At 35.3% G+C, this 25,120-nt stretch overlaps 1 protein-coding gene across 1 annotated transcript in view; it reads right to left on the reverse strand.

Annotated features, from left to right (window-relative positions):
- The window catches only part of Znf804a (zinc finger protein 804A), a 187,475-nt gene that overhangs the window by 160,324 nt on the left and 2,031 nt on the right, over positions 1–25,120 (reverse strand). The window lies entirely within an intron of this gene.

Here is a 25,120-nt window from a genome sequence, read left to right on the forward strand (position 1 = left end):
TGGCCACTGGCTTGTTCTGGCTTTTGGAAACCCATTCTTTATGGAGGAAGACCTTGCTCAGCCTAGATATAGTGGGGAGGGTCTTGGTCCTTCCTCAAAGCAATGTGCTAGATTTTGTTGACTCCCCATGGGAAGCCTTACCCTACTGGGAAGTGGATGGGGGGGGGGTAGGATAGTGGGTGGGAGGAGGTGAAGGAGGAGGGAGCAGGAGAAGGGGAAGGAGTGAGAAATGAATTTGGCATGTAAAATGAGAAAAGACAGTTTCTTTAAAATAAATTAAAATTTAAATAGAAAAGTATAACTCACTGACAATTTCATGAATTCTTCTTTGCAAGTTTGAAACTATAAAACATATAGTTTATAATTATATTTATATACTGACACAGTCTTTATATGTGTAAATAAAATATCAGAAAACAGTATTTGCTATTATTGTTATAAAAGAACACAGCAAATGAAAAATTTCGCCCGGGGTTGCTACCTTCTATTAAATGGAGCTATGCAGGACTAGAAATGCCTTGATTCTAAGAGTTCATCTAAAGAACATGGACAGGCTATATAACCTCTCCTCAGAACTCAGTATTAAAATATCCTAACAGTGTGAGAATAAATTACCTTTAGAATCATATCTAGGTCTAAAATGCCACAAATACAGGAAGCAGAAAAGTCCCATAGGAATGGAACACATTAGGCACCCAGACATTACCTTAGTTTCAGAGGAACTGTTGTTGCCAAGACCTGGAAGCAAAGTACCCCTGACTTTAATAATAACTGAATGGTGAGAAAAAAGAGAAATGGGGTTTTGCAAGCAAAGCACTGTTGCAAGCCAGGTATTGGCTGAATTTTTAAGCTGTATTTCCAGGTGAAATATACAGATTATGTCATTATTTTAGACATTGTTTCAGCTTGTATGTCTTTTAAGGTTAATTCATATTGATAGGAAATCCCAGAGAATCATATGTATTCAGTGATGTTGAAGAGTCAAGCTCAGGGCAAGCCTTCTTGAATTCTTTGTCTTGTGCCCACAAGTATATGAATATTCACTACAGTTACTTCATACACAACCCCAAAATTCAAAATTATTCAACACACTTTTATCAAAAGATATATTAGATAATAACCCTTCTAAACTTCTTTTAATACTATATTTTACTTAAAATAGACAAGATCTACTAGCAATAAGCTTTCAATGTAACACTGAAAATATCTGAAATTATACTTTAAAGTATTTGCTGCATATTTTCATGCAACTATTTTATATTATTTTCTCATTCTACAGCCCTTTGTATCTTGAAATCATTCATTTATTGTTGTCTCTAGTTCATTATTAAGCTGTAACATATAACTCAAAATCACAGTAAACTCTCCTTAGACACTCAGCTTATAAAATTTGATTTTAATAAATTTGCTTGAAAATGAGATTGCTTGATTTATATTATGATTTCAAGAAGCTGTTTGGGGGCCCATGCACTGTTCCCTGGGAAAAAAAAAACTTATCTCTTAGGAATACAGGAAAGATACTGACAAATTCAGAAGCATTATATATAAAACAATCTTTGACTAGAGACACATTAAGGAACTAATAAGAACAATCCATATAATGGGGCAATGAACAAGTGGATGATGTCAATAGATCAGGGCATGTATAATACCTTCCATAAACTGGGAAGCTTAAATACTCATTACATGTGAATGCTAAAATTGAGACAATGGAATAGAAAGAAGGAATTACAGCTATAAATGACATCCAGTAACATGTACTAAGCAAACTGGCCTCATTTGTCTATACATGAGAGGTCTGATCAATACTGAGTATCTTCTATTCTTCACTCTGTCATCAGATCCTCTTTTTTTTTTTTTTTTTTTTTTTTTTTTTTTTTTTTTTTGGTTTTTCGAGACAGGGTTTCCCTGTAGTTTCTAGAGCCTGTCCTGGAACTAGCTCTTGTAGACCAGGCTGGCCTCGAACTCAGAGATCTGCCTGCCTCTGCCTCCCGAGTGCTGGGATTAAAGGCGTGCGCCACCACCGCCCGGCTATCAGATCCTCTTTTAAAAGTACACGAAAACGTTCCACTCGGGAACTGTTTCATTTGAAAGATGTTTTAGTGAAAATTCAAGTAGTCATTTATAATTTTTCTGTGTGATTTTTAATCTACTGAAGGGACCATTTTATATTTGTTTAAGTCACATATCACTTCATCGAGTTCTTAGGTCGATCATACTTTATTCTGACTTGTGTCGTTCACTCATGTCTGACCCCTCCACCCATCCTACTGTCATTTTCTCTTCTTTGATTTAACTCCTAGGTAGCCTTCTGTTACTATCCAAAAAGTTTCTACACTCAGTAGAAACTTACAATCTTTCTATTATAGTAGAATTGCATAAGGTATAATGCCATACAGTTCTTCGCTTTAGAGATTCACAGCAAAATTGATTTGGCTTGCACACACTGTTGTATACGACTGTTTCACCCATGTCTAAGATATTCAGGGAAGGCAAGAGGCCATTTATTTGCTTTGTTTTTGAGTGTTTTGCCAGAGACTGTGAATGACAAACCTTAGAAGTTCCATTTTTGATAATGATTAAGCGAATTACTTATTAACTTCGGGAGCTTCATATTGTCTTTTAGCCCCATAAGAAATTTAATGCATAGTTAGTAATTCTGTCATTATCTGAAAAAAATTCCATAAAACAATTATATAAAAATCTTATTTCCCTTCTCTTTAAACATGTAAGTTGTCTATGTGAACCAACGTTGTTTAGGCGAATATACTTAATAACATGCATGAAAGGTGAAGTTACTGGCTGAGTGTAGTCACACCGAAATGCAATGCAATTCCAGTTGTCTGTCAACACAATTACTAAAGAAAAATGGATCCCGAGTATGAAAGTTTTCAATGAAATGTGCTCAGAGGAAAATAATTCCGATACCAGTAAAGTTCTAAAAGAAAATTAATTAAAACTATAAATTATTTTAAATATAAACTTTGCTTCATTCCAGGTGGCAAAGAGTCAATGCATTTCTTTCTGAAAAGAGCACAGATATGGACTTTTAATGTATCAGATAATTTCATCTGTATTATGATTCACTCTCTCTACTAATGAGAACAGTCAAGATAGATCGGCTTAATGATCAAGTTGACAATGAAATGGTAAACAAGGTATAATTAATGAATTTCCTACTTGGCCTTCTCAGATATTGGCACCATTCTGGATTGTCTTGCTAACTCCAAGGAACATCTTCAACTATACAATGTTTCAGAATCAAACTGCACAGTTATCAGTGCGGTTAGGCCAACCTTAGACTTTGATGATCTTCATCTATGCTGGAGATGTACACTGATGTTGCAGAAGGATGGTGTATTATTTTTCTCTTCATACACAAACCCACATGATTTCTCTATTCTGCTAACAGTCATCTTATTTTTAAAACAATAAAAAGTTACAACTAAACTTACCATTTTGAAAGAAATGCAACTTTTTGGTATTAGAGCTGGGTTTTGTAAAATAATTTCTAATGTGCACTCATTACTAATTATGAGGTTGTATCCTTATTTAAGACATAGCATCGTAATAATTTGATGAGGAAGCTATGGGCTGTGCTGGCATTTTCACCTGAGAAGACCAGTCCTTTCCAGACTCATGACCAACCAGAGTAGGAAAGTATTAAGAGAAGATGGTGAACAAAGTATCGCCTCTCCTGATCACATATCCTGCACGTTAAAAGTATCCCATAGATTTATCACTCACAGGTCATCAGCTATTCTGATAAAGTTTATATGGCTATATGGCCAAGGAAAGAATTATTTTCCAAGTTTATTATATTAAGATGAATTGTATACTTTATTTTCCAAGTTAAAACATTCCATTAAAGAATTTCTCTCAGTCCTTTCTGTTCAGACTTTAAAAGCTTTATCACGAGAATTATAAAGAAAAAATAACTAGTGATGGCATATTCAAACTAAAACTAAAGAGCTGGGGTTAGGAGTTTACCAAAAGCGCTGCCTTCCAAGTATTGTGGACGCTCACCCTTAAACCCAGGTGCTCTATTGATGTTTAGCTCCCTAACCTTTAAATATTAAACTTCCAATTAAGTATTTTATACAAATTCATTTCAAGGGAAAACTTAAGAGTTAGAGCACTAATAATGTTGCTCAAAATAAATTGAAGGAAGAATGACACTACTTGATAAAATAAAAATAGAAACAAAGGAAAGCAATACATTCCGTTGAACCATATACTTTAAAGAATATGGAAATTCACTTGGCTCAAAATTGTGTCTTTTATATAGTAACTAACTCTCTTCTCCATTTATTCACATATATTCCATGGCTAATTGAAACTAATTGTGCGTATTATAAATCACATTGTATGTTGGGAGGTTCTTTTCTGACTGTGGGAACATGTGCATGTATGGAGGTCAGAGGACAACTTCAGGTAACTGGTGACCGAGCTTGCCTTTTGCTTTGTTTGGAGACGGCCCTTTGGAGGTTTACTCCTGTAAATGTGCTGACCTGCAAGTGTGCACCGATTCTCTTTTCTCTACCTTCCCTTTTATTTACAGGACACTGAAATTACAATCTGTTACCACATCCAGATTTATGTGGATTCTGAGGATCCTAACTCTGACTTTTTCATACTTTTGCCAGATGAGCCAGCTCATCAGCCTTATTTTATAGGTAATGAAATGAAGGAATGAAAATGACTTCCATGATCGCTTTGATGCGGAATATTCAGTATTAGTCTATGTAAAAATGGTTATAAAATATTGTGATTCAAAATATCCTTTAATATTTCTCTTTGGATAAAAATTCTCAATTTGACCTTTATACTATGATTTTATGAGGAGACAAGGAAAGATAAAGGTAATGCAGGGTTTTGTTTTCTATGAACTGATGGATAAAGACATAGAACTGAATGGGTGTTGTGATACTGCACCTTTCAAATGTTCTATTCCTTTAATTGTTTGTCACAGGCAAAAACACATTTACTGTTATTTTCGTCGTCCTACTTTCAAGCTGATTCATGATGCTACCATGTGAACTCTTGAATTAAAGATAGAGTCATTTTAATAACCTCTTGAGTTCCATTTAGGTTTAATGAAAGCATCCTGCTTGTTTTGAAGATTAAACGTAGTGAGAGGGCATTTGAATCTCAGACAGAACAAGCCCTTGCTGCTACAAGTAGTAAAATCCAAACACTCACTACACAGATGGCGTCTGCTTGTGCTACCCACCCCCTGTCCCTGAAGAAGTGTATTTTCAAATTTGATTCTGTAATACAGTGTTATTTATTAATTTAATCAGCTGTTTCATGATTTCAAATGTCAAATCTATACAACGTCTATTTTTAAACTGAAAAATGTCATATAAGCAAAATGAGTAGTTAAATGAAGTGCACAAGCTAAACAGAAAAGTATATAAGGCCCCTCAGAGATGCAGAGTATATGCCCAATACTGTATATCCTGGGATGCTCCAGATGGAATACGGCTTTTTAGCTACAACCTGGAACCTATAATATGAATAATTCAAACTTCATGGAAATGCGTGTCTTCTCCAGATTGTAAGTGATCTGAACTGGCACATAAACCCAAATAAGATTTTACACTGTATAATTGTAGCTGGTGCTTTCAGCAAAATGAGATACAGAGCTCATTCCATCCCATACACACAGGAAGACATGGGTGTATGTCTGGGCAATACTAGACTTCACATAATTAAAATGACATTTCTACACAGTTATTAGGCTGTAAGTTTCTTAATTGATGGTTGACGTTTTATTGTGGTAAAACACATAAAAATTTGCCACTTTCACTCCCCATTCATTGATGTTCATCATGCACATATTGTTTTGAAACCATTCTTTTGTTTGTTTTTCGTTCTTATTTGTTCATTTGTTTGTTTGGTTTGGTTTTTCGAGACAGGGTTTCTCCAAAGCCTATCCTAGAACTAGGTCTTGTAAAGCAGCCTGTCTTCAAACTCTCAGAGATCCACCTGACTCTGTCTCGTGAGTGCTGGGATTAAAGGCGCCCGCCACCACCACCCAGCTGAAACCATTCTGATTGGTTTTACACCAACCTAACCGCAAAGAATATCTGAATAAAATGGTATGCAATGTAGCTTTGATCAATTGGTAACTGTAAAGGATTATTTTCATTGCCCTTGTCAATCAGGGTGAGAAATGAAACAAATGTGTTTTCCTGATATTGTTTAATGTGCCACTTATAAAAGAGATACATCATTTGATGACCATTTCATCATTTGATTCACTGGATAAATATGCTGTAGGACTCCAATGCCATTCCGGATAATTATCAGCCCATTTGGTCGTTCCACTTTCCATACTAAGCTCTCCATGTAAGTTTTCTCTTAAAGTTCGACAATGTAGTTATTTTGGCTGAAATGGAAATGCAATCTGCGACTGGCTCACATATATCACCATTCTGTGAGAGGTTCATTCATAATCTAAATAGAGCTATTACAGCATGCTGCCGCTGGGATTTTTGTCTGCATACATGTGTGTGCAAGCATATGTATGTTTTAAGTATGCTTGGTATTAATGTTGCACCGTTATTAAGAATATCTTGTAAGTGTAGTAGAATTTCTGATATCTGAAACTCTAGTACTTACGTTAAAGTTCCTATTTGCTTTGCTACCCAGTGTGTGTTGGTCATAAATACTCTGCAAATCCCCCAGAACTGGAGCTGCACTCATTTGTGAGCTACGCTGGGAATCGAATCTGTGTCCTCAACAATCTAATGCTGATCCAGAAAAAAAAAAAAAAAACATTGTAGAAATTAGATACACAATTCCAAACTTCTATTTTTAGTCAACAAGATATTGACTATATAGAATATAGGCAAATAAAATAGTGCCCTTATGGGAAGGAATAATAGACATAACAATAATAAAAATAAGCAGTTCTTAGGCTTGATGTAATTATAATCACTAATCCACAACAATTGTGATTTTTTTGCACTAATTATGCACAAGACCAGCCCTCTTGACAATGAGGAAAGGGAAAGGACATATTGAGAGATTCTGGGAGAATGAGTCACTGTATTTAGGGTGCAGTAGATTTATGTACATGAGGGATTTGAGAGGAGTAAGGGGCATTTGACAGTTGGGTAGGCACGTTTGTAACATAACACTAACCATTATTTATTTGTGTGAAATTATTTAAGAAGAAATTTAATTAATAATCAAAAATTTTAAAGAAAGAATAAATACTTGGAATATTGCTTTGTATTGGGTTTAGAACTATCTTACTTAAACAAAGGGGGAGGTGCTGCGGGAACTTCTTCCGCTCTTTCAGCCAATAGCCTTTAAGACACCAGCCCATTTGGGGGTGGTCTCATTTCTTTAAAAAGCAGCAGTAGCCATGAGCCTACTCTCTTGCTTCCTGCTCTGCTTCTGGCTACTAGACTCCTTTCATGATCGTACAGAGGACTGTTCTCTGGGACAGTGATCTGTAAGATTCTTTCTTTTTAAATAAATAACCATTTTATTAATCATAATTCCAAACTGGTGTGGAATTGTTTGTGACTTACGCCTTCACACCTCCTTGTCTCAGTCTAAAATATTGAATTTTTCAGAGTAAAGAAATTGTGTCCCACATACCCAAAACTTCTGTTCCTAGCAAATAACAAGTGTGGGGTTCACATCGTCTCAGTTGCGATACTGCAGCTTAGATGTATAGCACCACTGTTGATAGAGCAGGACATTGGTCAGGGTCCTGCACCACTGCTGATAGAGCAGGACATTGGTCAGGGTCCTGCACCACTGCTGATAGAGCAGGACATTGGTCAGGGTCATGTACCACTGCTGATAGAGCAGGACATTGGTCAGGGTCCTGTATTCTGGGTGCAGCATTGAAGATTTGTCCTAAGGGCACCTCTTTTTCAAATGCCATTATTCATTTTACTTCATAAGCAATAACTCACAGTCATTTCATTCACAGAAGATTTTCTTTAAATTTTCTACCCCATCATAGGTTCTTCCCTTATTTGGGTTGCTTTCCGACTTTATTGAAATTAATGTCTTAGAGAATAGTTTAAAGTTATCTGTTCTGTGATGATCCTAGCAGATCCAAAAGCAAATGTAAAACACATTTGTTTCAAATCATTTATATTCTTTTCAGTGTTTCTGTGTTCTCCTCAGGTAGCCAGTTATTTCCTGAATTTTATTGAGAAATGGGATAAAAGATCAGATCTATTAATACCATATTTACTGACTGGCCTGTGGTATCAGTACATTCTACCAATGATCTCTAAATCTGATGTTTAGACCAGTCTGGTCCACATAGTCCCCAGATCTTGGACAGATTATCTGATGTTGATTGCTGCTTACAAGGCAAGAGGAAGGGTAGCAACCCTCAAATAGAACCCTGACAGCATCAACTGCACAAATACAAGGACCTGAGAAGATACCTGCATCACTCCGCACACCAAAGGTTTCACTAAGGCAAGTTTGCCAGCCTGCCTTCAAAAATGACTGTCTTTGAGTGAGACAAGATATGTCATCTTATTCTATTCTTAACTAATACTAAACCCAGATTGAATCTCTTTGACAGCACAACCCTGATGAGAAAAGACTTTTAAATGAAAATAATACACACACCTGACACAATTTATGGTAGAATTCTACTGACATACAAACCCCATGCATACATAGTAATATAAATGCTGATAATGGGAGTTATTTTGTTGCTGACAATAATATAAAGTTTGTACAATTTTATATGAAAAATTTAAAAATATTTTGCATATATTCTCATTTTTTTAGTCTTCTGAAATTTCAAAATAGGTACAAGTTATCACCCAGAACTTACAGCTCCTTAGTTATCTATGTATCTCCCTGTCATCTGTTAATCATATTTGATAATTCTAAATTCAGCTTACTGAAAATTATAAAATGCACGGAAATGCAAACCTGAGTTGTGAAACACAAAGCAGCTCCCTTCTTGCTGCAGACTTCCCACAAGTGAAGGCTGGTGACCAGTGTGTGTTTTTCTTTTTGCATGACACCACCAGGTCATCTGTGTTTATGTTAAATGAGATCAATGAAGCAATTCCTGCATTTCTCCATAATCCCACCACAAGTTAGAGGCTGTCTCCGGGATATTCATGGTATCTCTTATTCCATTTGCTATTTTTGTTTCCCATTTAAATTTTTCCTTCCTCTGTATCCACTTACACTGAGGGCTGTCTGACCTTGAGTATAACTTTCAACAAGCCGCAGAGGAGAAAGATGTAAGAGCACCCGTCCTGTCGACCAAGCAACCGTCAGAGAAGAGAAAAACATCCCATCACCTGATCGCTCTAGTTAATTCATTTAAAATTAAACACAGGAACTTTATTATAATTTAAATTTTTTTATACAATTTATTTTACCCATTCTATCCTGTCCCCAAACTCCTTCAACTGCCCCACCCACCCCACATAGTGTTATTTCCTTCTCCCTCAAAAACATCAAAAATATTTTGCTTGAAATACAAAACAAAAATTTAAAAAAGACAGTAAGACAAAAGAAACTACACAAAGGAAACAAAAAGTGCACAAAAATATACAGTCTGTACTGTACAGCACGCCTGCGTGTGTGACCTGCCCTGGAGTCTGGATGAGACACTCAGGGTTACAACTTTGGGGGAAAGAAAAACAAAACAAAACAAAACAAAACAAAAAACAAAAAACAGATCACCACGTTTCCAGAAGGTGTCAGTTCCACATTGCCTTTTGGTTTGGGGTGGGACTTGGGGATCCCATTCCTATACTCCCAGCTGGGATTATATCCCTTTTGTCTCACACTTGGTGACAGACTCTCTGGGCTCATATGTGTTTCTTTCCTGTTGTGTCTTTAAAGTACTGTTTCGTTGGAATCATCACCACCTCTGACTCTTAATTCTTTTAATAAAAAGAGTTCATGAATTTGAACTGTGAGTGGGAATATGGGAGACGTTGAGGGAAGAAATGAAACAGGGAAATGTTGTAATTATGTTATAATCTGAAAGGTTTAAAATCATTGAAATATTTTTAAAGAAAAATAGAAGTATCTAACTGCATTTGTAGTTTTCATTTTGATCAAATTAGTCTTGGAATAAATTCCTGTAGATAGAAACACCAGGAAAGCTCTTTATAATTCATAGGAAGGGATGCTCAAAAGCCCTCCTGAAGAATCCCTCCATATTCCTGGATGCTGCTCTCCTCCCTGCTACTCACATTCCTTCTTATTTTTTCTAAAGCACAGCTAGCAATTAAGAGAAATAAATTTGGAAGTACCAGTATTCAACCAAAATGTATTAACTGTCTTCAGGTCTGCTACGTCCTCATGTTCCCTCTGAAAATAATCTGAGAAAGATTGACTGATAACTGGTACATTATGAACTGCCTGGGTATGAAAGGCAGCTCTACCAACACGCAGGGCAAAGCCCAATGATTAGAAAATGGACAGATGCTGTTATCTTGTTCCTCTGAGAGAAAAATTCAATAATATATTCCAGAAACTGATGCTGCACTTGCAGCCATGAACACTGTGAAAGTAATTCTTTATCTGTTTTAGTGTATGAACATTTATTACTCTTAGTAGTTAGTAAATAGAAGATTAGAAACACTGGGAATAAAAAAATGCTGAAAGAAAAATTGCAAAGTTAGTTGCAAGTACTGGGAAAATATTTTAAATTATAACTTTTACGAAAGTCTTATCTTCTTTTTCTGAACAATGTATTTTTTATATCTTGGGACAATATATAATGCACATGAAGCATATTATTTGTTATACAGCTTAATCTTACTTAGTTTCTGCCCAATTAATTGTACTAAGAACCAAAAGAAAATATGTTTGAGGAATATTTTTTGATGTGCTAACAAGTGGCCCAGGCAGCAGAGGCACATGGCTTTAATCCCAACACTAGGGAGGCAGAGGCAAGCCTATCACTGTGTTCAAGGCCAGCCTGGTCTACAAGAGCTAGTTCCAGGACAGACTCCGAAGGTACGGAGATACCTTGTCTTGAAAAAAACAAATGTGCAGGACTTTCAATTTTAATTAAGCCTATAAAATGGAGTACTCAAAACAGAAAGTCAATAAAGAAATTGGGAAGACGACTCATTCCATGAAGCACTTATTCTTTAACCTTGAGGACCTAAGTTCAGATCCCCCACATCACTGTAAGCCAAGCACAAAGATATCCTTTGTGACCTAAAAGAGGAAGAGACAAGGTAATAGCTGGAACTGCTGGCCAGCAAATGCTTGTAAATCTTCAAGCTCCAGGTTCAGCAAGAGATGTTTTTCAAAAAAAAAAAAAAAAAAAAAAAGATGGGGCTGGAGAGGTAGCTCAAAGATCAAGAACACTGGCCACTGGCTACTCTTCCAGAAAACATGGGTTCAACTTAGTACCCTACAGCATGTCTCTTACATAGGAGTTTTTTGGCTGCAGGCACAGAGGTGGTGCAGAGACAAATAGTAAGGCAAACACACATAAACATTGCGCAATAAAAGTTTGATTAAATAAGAAATAAGGTAGAGAGAGCACTAGACATCATGACGTCGACTTCCAGGATCCCAATCCGCATGTTCTCACATGTGCATGTTTTTGTAAAATGAACCCATATAAAAACATACATAGAGATACGTTGTGTAATCGAAATTCAAAATAAAAAAGTTTAAAAATTATTTGCAAACCAAACCATATTTTACAGTGATACTTTATGTATGTATAAGTTCCCTGATTCTGAATCCCTGTGACTTTAGATAGCCATGATTCACAAGGCATGAAATTTATGTTATGCAGTTCTTCTGCACTATGATGAATGATAGGACAGTGGTAGGGATCTGTTTCAGCGGTAGAATGCTTGTCGAGCATACTCAAAGCCATAGGTTCTGATCTCAGCTCAAACAAACAGGCAAACCAAACAGACCTTATAGCCAATAGAAGGTAGCTGACTATCCATTTGTCATGGGTAAAGTTCTCTCAAGTGCTCTTACGCACTTTTTGTAGTATCCGTAAGATAACTGTAACTACAATAAAACTGACATAATCCAAAGTATCTAAATTTTGTATTTACATAACATTTTTTATAAGAACAAATTAAAGTGTTCTTGTCACATTATCATTTGGTCATTAGCAGTCAATATTGCACAAGATAAGTACTTAACATATGATAAAAATGGTGGGATTATTCCTCGGACTTAAAAAGAAGCTATAAAATAGGTTTTTAGGTAAAAGTAAGTCAAGGGGTAAGTAGAGGAACCAATCATAGGACTTTTAACGTAGAACTGATCCCAATGGAACTGTAACTACGTTATAAACAAACCCACAACAATGAACAAAGACAGCACCACTTATGCACCAGTGTGAGTACCAATGGGGAAATTTAAATCTAGAGAATAACAGAAAGTGTTCTATTTACAACAATAAAATTGCTATGTATTTGTTTTGCCTAATTTTGTTTATAATTTCATGTTTTCAGTGATTAACCTTTTGGCATTCTTTTCATGAAAAATGCCTAGAATTATAATTCATGAAACTATTCGCCTCCATATACTTGTTTCTTCTAAATGACATGATGCTTTTTTCTCAGTTCATTTCTCTGAATAATTCCACTGATATTAAACTCAATTACTACACATTAATGTATGAAATGATATCAAAATGCTATATCTAATTTCTACACAAACTATAATACTCAAAAGTGTTTGAAAGGAAACTGACAAAGTTAATTGAATTTTCCAGGGGAGGCTCTACTTGCAAATAACTTTTTCCTTCTTTGAAAGTGAAGTCTCACATTAGACCGTCACGTTTAAAATGTGTTCTTTATTCTAACTAAACACTTTTCTGCTTTTCTTCTTCTTGAAGCAACAAAAAAACCCTTATTTCTGCTGCCTCTGTAGAGCATGCATTGTGATGCTGTCTGTTGAAATGATGGGCAGAGCAGGACTTCATTTCTCATGCTAAATAAAAACGCCTGACATCCAAACTACTTCTGGAAAGAGTCCATTGAAACCGAGCCAGATGAATATTATCCCAGGAAGCAGGAGTCACCTGGCGGCTCTTATAAAATTAGACTCCTCTACTATACCTCCAAGTAGGAAAGCTCCTTCAGTCGTGAGGTACAGCACACAATTTCTAAACATCCACATGATAGTGATGACCACTTAGGTTTGATCAGAACATCAGAAATGTACAGAATAAATTACATTTCTATTTCCAGGCTGGCTATGCCCCCTTTTTTTCTGGTTAATTTTCTGTTCTAAATTTTCTTGGGCTTCCTTAACCCTATACTACTCTATACTAATTGGTTTATCATTATATGTGAAAGCTGCATATTCATGTGTTTCGGGAAATCAGGAGAAGTACTCTTTCAGATAATATTTTTATTTTCCGTAAACGCAGGTCAACTGCCACTTTAGTAAAACAGAATAATCCTACACTTTTAGTTGACTTTAAACACAGAGATAAGTGCCGTCCGCATCCTTTATCCAGGAAACGTTGGAAAACCACAGAAAACTACAACTCATGGAAATGCAAAACTGTGCAGCCCAGTACCAAAGGGTATATTTACAACATGATTCCTGCACCTTTGTGGAAGAAAGGTAACAACGTTGCAAGACCCAGATATACAGGGAGTCTGTCTTCTGGTTATGTCAGAAACTGTACCTGTAATGTCTTAGCAACATGGCTTCCTAATTATGAGCTGAACGTTCACAACGACAGACACGCTAGCATCAATAAGGGAAAGCCAGGTGCTCTCAAATGAGCACTCGGGAGGCAGAGGCAGGTGGATCTCCTTGAGTTCGAGGCCAGCCTGCTCTACAAGAGCTAATTCCAAGATAACAGGCTCGAGAGCTACAGAGAAACCCTGTCTCGAAAAACCAAAAAAAAAAAAAAAAAAAAAAAAGAAAAACAAAGACAGGAATCAAACGCATATATGAACCAATGTGAAAACTCTACATCAAATCAGAAAAGTGGTGGGAAGTATTGAGTATTTATCCTATCTTCAGTTAGATTTTTCAGTTGAAAAAAGAAAACAAAAGTTCATCAGATTAAACATAAAACAAACATATTGAAAGGAATGAGACAACAGGCAGATTATAATATCACCTTATTTAATCAGGCTTTTTAAAAAAAACCAAAATATATTTTCTTGGCCAAAATCCACCACTGGCTAGCTCAAATTGGCATAACTTTTGTTGTGGCCACCTTTTGCTCCCTGAAATTTCTTCAGAGTATTTTTAAGTGATAGTTCCATTTCTTCTTTCTTTGAATATGCCTTCAGTGTCATGTGGCTAAACTCAGTTTGCCAGAAAGAAGGTACAGTAGTAACATATTCAACATTTTATTTTCTGCAGGCCTTCAGGTTGCTAACAAAATAACCAAAAATGTAGAAGACACGCTCTAGAGATGGTTTCTTTGCTGAAACCCAGAAGAATGAAGAATGCTGAACAACATAGAGAATGAGTTTCTGTCACTTTGGATGCTTCTGTAATTAGCAGGTAACTGCAGGCTAACAATCAAAAGTGATTAATTGTGAGACTTAAGGACAGCAGCATTAACAAATATGCAGGGCCACAGCTTAAACTGGGGGATTTGGGGGAGTGGAGATTCGGGATAAACCTAGCAAGTCATCATCCTATTATTTACGTGATATTCCTTTAAATATGTTTTTCCTTTCTTCTCTCTCAATCCCTCTGATCACCTGTTTTCCTCTTCCTTCTTTCCTCCACAGCCATCCTCATTCTAATTTCCAGACAACGACCACTCAGCTGCTTTGCCTACTGTCTTAATTTAGATTTCCTTGCAAGTATATTAAGTAACTAGATGGGGAGTAAGTTCTTACATTTTACTTTTTAGAGGTGAATGCTTTGAACAGTAGTCTTGCCCAATGTTTCCAGAATTCTACAGCCTTTTTGAGGAAAATATACAATTTTAAAATTTAACAGACAATTAGTACCTTCCATTATTATGAGATAGGTGTAAGGAGAAAGCAAAAATGAGAATGAGGGATTAGCATCTCAAAAGCAGGGAAGAAAAAAAGAAGAGGATGAAAACGACTTTTCTTGGAGTGTCTGTCTTTCTTGGGGCATGTAATTGTACACTGTTCATATTTTATCTAGGACACTGAGATTAAAAACTTATCAAAAATTATCAATAGTTTTTAAAGCATATGTGGATTGAATTATTAATAGAGTATTTTAATTAGTAATTATATATCACAAGTAAGCAACATTCTCATATTTTCTTATGTCATTATATTACGGTAGGCATTGTAGCAAGGATGATCAATCTCCTTGATGTGTCATTATTAATTACAACACTTGTCCTCTCATATAAGGTAGTGTGAAAATATTGTATTCAACACTGCTTACCAGACCAGCGCAATGTGCATTTCTTAGAGGTTATGAGCATCCACCCACCTGCAAACTAGTCTCCTGGGTGTTTTAATGACAATGGGCACCATAATAGCCATTTCTCTAAGTGATGGTCTATAAAATGTGGTTTTTATATTGAAACAATAATCACACAGTGACTGGCAGTAGAAATACACCAGTGTGATTACATAAAAACACCCCCTTTCCTCCAAGAAAGGTCAATTCCTGCTCTTATGGGATTACCTGGTAAATGCTAACAAAACTAGATTATTTGCTCACAACTGTTTTTCCTATACCACTTTTGATAATCAAAGAATAAAGATGTAAACCATATATAAAATTAATCAAACTCATCATTATCTATAGATAATACACAAAAATAAAAATAGAGGAAACCCTCTGATTCTATGAGTTCCCATAAAATTTATAGTGAGACGGTAGGAATTTCATAAGTTCATGTATTTGTTCATATTTTAACTGTTTTTATAAAATGACAGTCATCATAATGCTCTTTGACTAGCTGTGCAGTTCATGCAAATTTCAATTGGATTTAACCACAAATTGTGAAGAAATTAAAATAAAATTGCCACTTAAGATCATAAAGCTACTACATTGAAAGTACTAAGAAGAACCTACAAACGTTAAGTTCCGAGGGCAAATGGACACATTCAAAGCCGAGACTGACAGCCTGTCAAAGGTTTTTTTTGTCACACACTCCTGTTCATCATGATTTCATTATTTAACACATGTGACTAAGAATTGTCACAGATTAATAAGGAGTGAAACACTGGAATGAAATATGAAATAACACCTTTCTTGTCTTATGTAATGAAATTTTAGAATGATTTTTAGGCAATAAAACTGCAATAATTATATTGAACAAATTTATTAATTTAGAAATATTTACTGAGTTTGTAATGTGAAGAGGAAATGTTATGTCGCCCCCTAGTGTAAATATTAATTTTTCAACATCAGGAATAGAGTAACAGAAGACATTGAAGACTTTGCATTCTGAACCATCAGAAACAGCAAAGGAATACTCAAGCTTTCCTAATAAAGAACCTCGAGTGATTCCATGAACTTTATAATTAAAAAAAAAGACTAATACCTGAAGGTTTCCTTGCAGTTTTTATCTCCAAAATATTTAGGCAAAAATCTATGTAAAAGGAGATGTTTTATACATCGTGACATGTATAGATGTAAGGAGTGCCAAGAAATTACTGGGTAAAACTTAAAAGTGTTCCTGCCAACCAAATATGTGTGTGCTGACGTGTGAACAGCCCTGCGAAGGTGTGGGGAAGTGACTCAAAGACTGGACAGTGTACTTTCTATTATGTCTGCTGACACATTTTCATAAAACAATGAGAAGTTTCATGCTTAATCCCCCCATCCCAACACACTTCTGATTGTTAAAAGTACATGGTCAAGCTCACAATATCAAGTATTTTCTAAAGATTCTCAACGGTGAAATTCCACGTTTTTAGATTTCTTCCCTGAGAGTCACAGATACCCCAATATGGATAGGTGTTATTAACTGAATGTCTCCCAAATGCATTTTCTGCGGCATTAGGAGTTTTACCTGTTTAGGGTTAATGGTTACACTCATGAAGCCCTCATGACTAGGTGCGTGCTGTCCTAAGGGTTAGGTAGGCTCATGTTCCTCTCCACTTTGTCCTATGTGAGCATACAAATAATGAAGGGAGAGTCCCTCCCCACTTATGATGACACTCAGTACTTTCATCTGGGAATTCTCCACAGCCTCCAGACCAGCAGATAACAAATAATTAATATTTAGGCTAACCAGGCTATAATCAATATAATCAATCTATAATGCATCTTAAATTGACATGGAAAATGAATGAACATATCATTGGTAATAATTTGGCCTCCAAGAAGACAAGTTTGGGAGGGCAATCTTTGTAGTAGGAATAGAGATGCTTTGTTTTCAGAATACTCCAGTGGGGTTCAGAGAAGTTCTCAGACTTCAAAAGACCATTCAAGAGCTAGCTTCACAAGAAGAGAAAAGGGGAGCATGAAGACTCTGGATGTTTCTGACAAGACTCCTATATGTCACCCTCGACCATTCCACCAGCTACATTGTCTTCTATGTAATTATCAAGACAAAGCTTAGCCCAAGCTAGACATTCAGTGATAACCATCAACTCAAGAAATTAGTAAGGGGTGAAAGAAAGAAGGGGCAAGGGGAAGTCTCATAGGCAAGAGAGCTGGAGGTGAATGCAGAAGCCAAAGAAGAAGGAGGAAAGATGGACAAGTAAAACCAAGCTATTAATAAGGCCTCAAGGAATTAGGTTATTTTACTTTATCTAAGTTATATACAATAAATATAAGAGTATAGACATACAATGTATAGCTTAAAGGAAGTGATGTCACCTGGGCTGACAGTGTTCCATGATGGACTTCTAACAAAAGCTACAGTACCAGGCATGAGAAACCTCTGACCAATTTGTTGGTCAGGATGGTCTCACAGACTTTACTAAGTCATCCAACCTGATGTCAAGTGTACACAACAGCAGTAACAGACTAAACAGATTGTATTTATGTATCCATGTGTGTGTGTGTGCATAAGTCCATGAACATACACATAACAATAATAATTGATAAAAGGCCATCAATAAAAAATTAATAAAATGGCCATCAAATTAAGAAGGGAGTTGGGAGACATGGGAGTACTTGTAGGGAGGAAAGGGAATGAAGAAGGGGATATGATTGAAAGAAAGAAACAAAGGAACAAAAAAAGAAAAAACAAACCCATAATTCCCCAGTTCTCCTTCATTTCCTAGTCTTCATCCTGTATCTAGACCATGATTTCCAGTATAATCCTCTACATTTTCGCAGAACTTAAAACTGTTGGCCTGTGTTTTTCTTTAAGTCATTAAAGGCTATCATCAATAAGTATCAAACGGTTCAAATTTTTCACTCAACTGGAACTTTGATGTTTATTTCAACCCAATGGAAGACTAAATGGAAGACATCAATGTCCTGGCTTTGTCTCAGCAGGTGAACTTTTCATCTCCTACAAATGCAACAGTGTGGGGGGAAAATATCATCATTCCACTGTGATACTTCCCACCTGTCCCCGGCCTCTCTAATTCCTAAAAGAGACCACCTTGAAATCACATTTCTCGAATGTCCTCTGGTCCTTGTCTGGATGCCTGGACTCTGATCACCTTGTCTTTTGGCTCTTCCTCTGTGACCATCCACTCCTTCTTTTATCAGAGACTCAAAACCGATGTTCCTAAAGCTGTTGCTACCTGGGAGCTTGGCTGGGTGTAGAAGTCAGGCTAACACCAAAGGTTTCATTCTAAGAATACACTGTATATTTAGATGATCAAGACCCACTTCTCATATCTTATCACAGATGAAAACAAAGCCATTGTTTTATTACCCAGGAGCCCCATTCACTAAACATCATGAACTTCGGCTATCTCCTAGTCTGTTTTATTTGCTTTCTACATGAAAATTGCTATGCTAACCGTAAATGAGCTCCAATCACAGCAAAAATCCAAGGATTCCTTCATGAATGTTCACAGGTCTCACACTGTATAGCTTACACTGTTAACTGAAACATGACCAACCAACACACTTCCAATACAACTGTGTTCTTGGCAACATTTGGCAGCTGCACATGACCCTGAGTATTTAAGCTTTCGTGAAGAATATTTTAGAAAGTGGAAATCCTTTATTTTAAACAATTCTACTTAAAATATGTTTAAAAGAATTTATCCTACCAAGGTGTCTGTTAAAACAAAGTATTTTTTTCTTTCATTTAGTGTTAACCTATATATTTACGACAAGAAGTGTTTGTGTCATTACCTATTTGTTGGATTACAACAGAGAACAATTATATTTTATATTATTGTTACATGGTTTTGTTATAATATTAAGACATTGGGCTGCCATAACAGAATTTGAATGGATACCCTGAAAATAGCCAATTAAAGAACTAGGGAGCAGGGCCATAAAACTGAACGAGGTCCAGATGTCGTGGAGGGAGGCAGTCTGTCCTTGAAGATATTTTAACAGTTATTAATGGCTCTTTGCTAGTGTTTCATGCCCAAAAACTGACCAATGGTTTCAGAAGCTACTTTACCCTATGCCCTCCTAACCCAATCCCAAGACAACAGGACATGAACTCCCCTGATTATGGCATTTTCTCTTTAAAAGTTCACCATGCTGGGGTGCTAGAAAGAGGTGCTCCAAACTTGAGTTTGTAAAATAAAGACCCTCATGCAATATGCATAGGAAAAAACATAATATTAAGACATTGGGTTAGGATATAGACATAGATATCACTATTTAAAATAGCTGTCATAAACCTGTTTATGAATACCGGGAAGGGTCACAATAAGCTCTATATTAACCCTCTGCAGGTAGCACGCACGCGCTTCCTGTTGGATCCACCTAGCATGTTTGTTTTCAGAATTTAGCTTTCTTATTGGAAAGAAAAAATGTATGAGCTGCAGTTTTATGCATCAGAGTGGTTCAAATAATTTCACTCATAGGAATGGTAAAGTGCTTGGTGTATAGGGAGTGCCTGTGTTAATAGATCATAAGATTTAATGGGTCTGTAGTTGCAGCGAGTGGTCAGTTGGAAATGTGGAAGAAATTGGTGGACTGGACATAGGCAGGAGCTAATGCAGCCATCATGAAGGAGAGTTTCTTCTTTTATAAGAAACCACAGTGTTTGGTCTGAAAGCCTGTGAACAGATTGCATGAGGTCAGCTCCGTAGGGTAAGTCAATATTTTTGTAAACTATGGGTTAGTAGGTTAGATGTTAGCTACATCTACAAAATCCATTGCTGCAATACAGTTACCATTTGGTTGATAAGTAGCACTGTACATTGAATTATATATAGCTCATATTCTAAGAGTGCTAGCAATTGAAGCTCTGCTCTACCACTGTAAACATTTGCTGTATGAAGGGTACTTACATTGAGGAAAGCGCGTAGCTTTCTTCCAGTGATGCCAAGCCATTATTAAAGAGTTCAGAATAGTATATGCAATAATGGACAACATTTACTTTAACAACTAAGGCTGAGTTTAAATTATTTATTACTCCCACTTTACCTTGCATTGTGCTAGAAAGTATAAAACAAAACATTTATAAAAATTAGTGAAACTTTGCCAGTTACAAACACCACAAGAAATGCACTATACAGTGTAAGCTTTTCTTGGATGCAAGGTCCCCTAAGAATGGAAAGAAATAGATCAAATGATTTCAAGATAGAACCCTCTTGCAAAATTATACTTTAATTATATTCCTTGTGGTTGGCAACACAAAATGTGATAGACAGAAACACATAATCTCCTCCTAAATTTAAGTTACAGTACACCACAGATTATCATTGTTATATCTCTGAAGTGATTCATCAAACTCCCAGACCACAGTGTTCCCCTTCAATAGCACCAGCTCCCTTCCAAAGATCACTGAGAGAAACAGTGTTGTAGCAAATCAGAATTACTTTAAAATGCAATTTCTACTATCTATAGTCTATTAATGAAATTGCTTCCACCTATTAAACTAAGTATGCAGGGTATATATTATCTTGAAGAATAACTTAAAGACTAAAAGTGCATCAAGAATTAATTTTGAAAAGACTAGAAACAGTAAGAAAATGCCCAAAGTTCTGAGTTAAATGAAAAAAATTGTTTTATTTTACTTTATTTTTGAAGTTGGAAATAGAGTCCAAGTCTTCAAGAATGATAAAGGTGTTATGTACCACTGAGCTATATTCCCAGATAAAATGCAGAATGTCCCACCCTCTATTTCTCACAGGCTTCTTATTATGTTAGTGTTCCAACATATTTGATCTGGATTATGCTGTCAACAAATTCAAGCAATATGTAGCAAATGTAGTCAGGGGGCATTATGAATGTTTTACAAGTGATAGTAAGACCATTAATTTTGTAAGAGTTAGTCCAATGAAGGGTGCACTTAGAAAAGTGAGCTATTTTTTTCTCTTTGTGGGAAACTTTGAATTTTGAATTAAGTATGGGCACAATTAGATGTTGTCTTTATTTAGAGGTAATATTAAAAAGTAGAATCTCTACCAGTAACAAAACAGTATATAAGCCTGGCGATGTGGTGCATGCCTTTAATCCCAGCAGCTGAGACGTAGGGGCAGGCAGATTTCTGAGCTTGAAACCAGACTGGTCTACAGAGTAAGTTCCTGGACAATGAGGACTACACCGAGAAATTCTTGTCTCACCAAAAAGGAACAAAAAGTGGTGTTGAAGTGTTAAGCTGGAAAACATCTTATTTTCAATCAATACTGAAACCCAACTATTTTAAAACATTGTACACTAAAACAAATATTCTAAAATTGGAAAATGTCCTCAAATAAAACTCAATGAAATTTCTGTACTAGGTACTCCTGTAGTTTTTAATAAAATTGCCATTGCCAACATCAATGATACAAAAAATATTGGTTCACATCTAAGAGGAAGAGACAAGGTTATAAAGTAACTAATTATCCAATATTTGACAACATTTCTCTTTTTGTAATGATGGATACATTTTTAAGTCATAATGATAAACTTTCAATTATAAGTGATGTTTCTCATTTGAATAATATATTTAAAGGTGTACATGCTATGAAGTTTTATTAAAATAACACCAAAGAGTAAATGACACAATTAGTTCAGAAAAGTATGACCCAACATAATCGTTAATACTAAACGCATGAGTTGAAGAGATTGTTGGAAGAATATGTAATCATTGAATATAGGAGTGTATTCAGAAAGTCTGTGGACATATTACTCTATCACCTGATTCTCACCTCACCCTAAGCCTCCTGGGAACAGTAATTTCCCAGTGCTATTTGTTCAACATCACAACGCTACGTTCAGTCCTTTTAGTCTTATAGCCTTATAGTGTACCCAAAACTGGTTTTAGTGAGTCAAAGCAAATTTTAAATCGTATTTTTTTCGAGGAGTCACAGGAAGGTAAGGGAATTGTATGAAAAATAAATAATATTAAAATGATAAGAGAAAAGACCACATGGTGGATCTCAAGGTCAATCTAAATTTTGTCACTTCTACTATACACAAAAAGATAGGAAAGAAAACATTTTTTTTTTACATGTCAAATTAACACAGGGAAAATTTTCCTGGGTAACAGGAAACTTGCAAACTTGTCAAGAAGTTTGGAAGATGGTTTAAAGCAGAACAAAATGATCAGGAGGGTTGGAGGGATATCATATTTGCCTCGTGAACCACAGAGCCACTGGTGCTTCTGGACAGGGATATCATATTTGCCTCATGACCACAGAGCCATTGGTGCTTCTACAAGTCCAGAGCAGCTGAAGCTTCTCCGTGAAGCTGAGTAAATTAAACAACAGCTATGGTGAAGGTCAATCAACAGATTAAGTCTTACTGAACCTGGTACTTCCTATATGGAAAATGTTGGTCATCCTACAGAACTAAGGCGTTGATGTAAATTGGGGTGTTTGTCCACTTGAGGCTAAGAAGTAAAATACACCTATATTCATATTTTTAATTAGTCACTATTTATCTGTACTTGAAGACAAGAAGAAAAGTAAAATGTCCTCAACTAAATATGACACAACACTTCCTCTTACTTACATATCATCACACTGGTCCTTATAATTCCATAATTAAAACATCATAAAATCTCCATAACAATGACCTCCCACTGTCATTGGCTCATTTTTAGTTTTTTAATTCAGAAATATTAAACATTAGTTGAGACACAAAAATTCTAAGCAACCAACAGACAGACTGTAATAGCAAACTAATGATGGTATCTAAGATTCCTAAGTCAAACCCATACTTTGCATTGAAATTCCATATAAATGTATATTATATATTTAGATATACATAAAAACTTTTAAAATATAAAAGTGGGTCAAAGAATTTCTGTGGATCAATTGCAAAAATCTATTAATAAAGAATTTTTATTCCAACAGTAGCTGCTCATGTAAATTTAAAGTAGAATATATAGATCATAACGTTTGTTCAAGATCATTAAGTTCTCTGCTTTATCAACAGTAATATAATAAAAGATGACAGCATCACTAATAAAAGATTATTTTCTTATTCCATAAAAGTAAGCTGTTGAGAGATGATGGTGCAGTTTGTAACAGACAAAATAACAAGTAAAACATTTTCTTACTCTTTGTAAGACAAAAATGGAGGCTTTTCATGTTCATTAAGATTCTTAAGTTGGAAAAGTTCATGAATAAGTTCAAGAATGCCAAACGTGAGAACTGCAATGGGATAGATAGATTAGATAGATAAATAGATGATAGATAGATAGATAGATAGATAGATGATAGATAGATAGATAGATAGATAGACAGACAGATGATAGATAGATAGATAGATAGATGATAGATAGATAGATAGATAGATAGATAGATAGATAGATAGATAGATAGATAGATGATAGGTAGATAGATGATAGATAGAGAGATGATAGATAGATAGATAGATAGATAGATAGATAGATAGATAGTTGATAGATAGATAGATAGATAGATAGATAGATAGATAGATGGATAGATAGATAGATAGATAGATAGATAGATAGATAGATAGAGGTAGGTAGGTAGGTAGGTAGGTAGATAGATAGATAGATAGATGATAGATAGATAGATAGATAGATAGATAGATAGATAGATAGATGATAGATAGATAGATAGATGATAGATAGATGATGGATGATAGATAAACAGATAGCTGCATAGACAACCACAACTTCTCACCAAGCTCTTAGTTCTTTAGAATATCTGCCATTTTTGGTAGAGAAAGTTCTAGGTTTACTAAGAAAATAAGCTAGTTTATTGACTGGTCTTCTTTTTCCAATAGTGGCTATTTAATTCATTAACATAAATGTGGTCTTTCATTCAGAACAGAAGCGATGAGCCAATGGCACTGAAATCTGAACAAACTGGACAAGTAACTTTCATTTGTGATAGAATTCCATATCCAAAACTCTACAGAGCAAATTCATCTTCAGAATTATTGTAAGGTCATACAATAGCTTTTATTTAATCTGAACTTTGAAGAAATTAACAAAACGCTCATTAACCAACTAGTAATTGAAAATAACTCAATTTCTGTGGCTTTAGGTTTTATCTCCTTAGGAAAGAAAAAAAAAAACAGATGTTTACATGGACATCATTAAAATTCCTTTATCTTAGAAGAAAAATTTAATACATGAAATTCAAATATAAAAGAGTTTAAATATTTGTGATTTCATTTTTACTGTATGGATGTAGATTTTAAAATACTGAATATACTTAACACAAACAACTTATCACCTTAAAAGTAAAGAAGTAAAACAAAAACACGATATGCATTAATATTAATTTGTAATTTTATGTCACATAGTATGTTTCAACTTTAAGTTAATATCTCTGCTTCATATGAAAGTAGGTACTTTTTAAGCTTCAGGTCAAATTATCTATTTTGATCTGATTAAAATAGCATTATAGTAGGGCTTGAAAAATTTTTGTTGCTGTCAAGATATGTCATTACATAAGTATGAACTAATCTTTATTAATTAACATAATTCCCTCATTGATATATCTAGGCTCTCTTTATAGTTATAGGCAAGCACAGGTCTCATTTCTCCTAATGGCAAAACTCATCCAAAGCATTTAGAACACATACACATATATTCTATAAAAAATAGCTTTAAATAGTTGAAAACTAATGTGAGCTTACCCTGCATTTATGTCAGCAAATGAAACTCACACACAGCAAATACAGGCAG

Source organism: Arvicola amphibius, chromosome 7 (assembly GCF_903992535.2).
Source record: "Arvicola amphibius chromosome 7, mArvAmp1.2, whole genome shotgun sequence".
Taxonomy (NCBI): Eukaryota; Metazoa; Chordata; class Mammalia; order Rodentia; family Cricetidae; genus Arvicola; species Arvicola amphibius.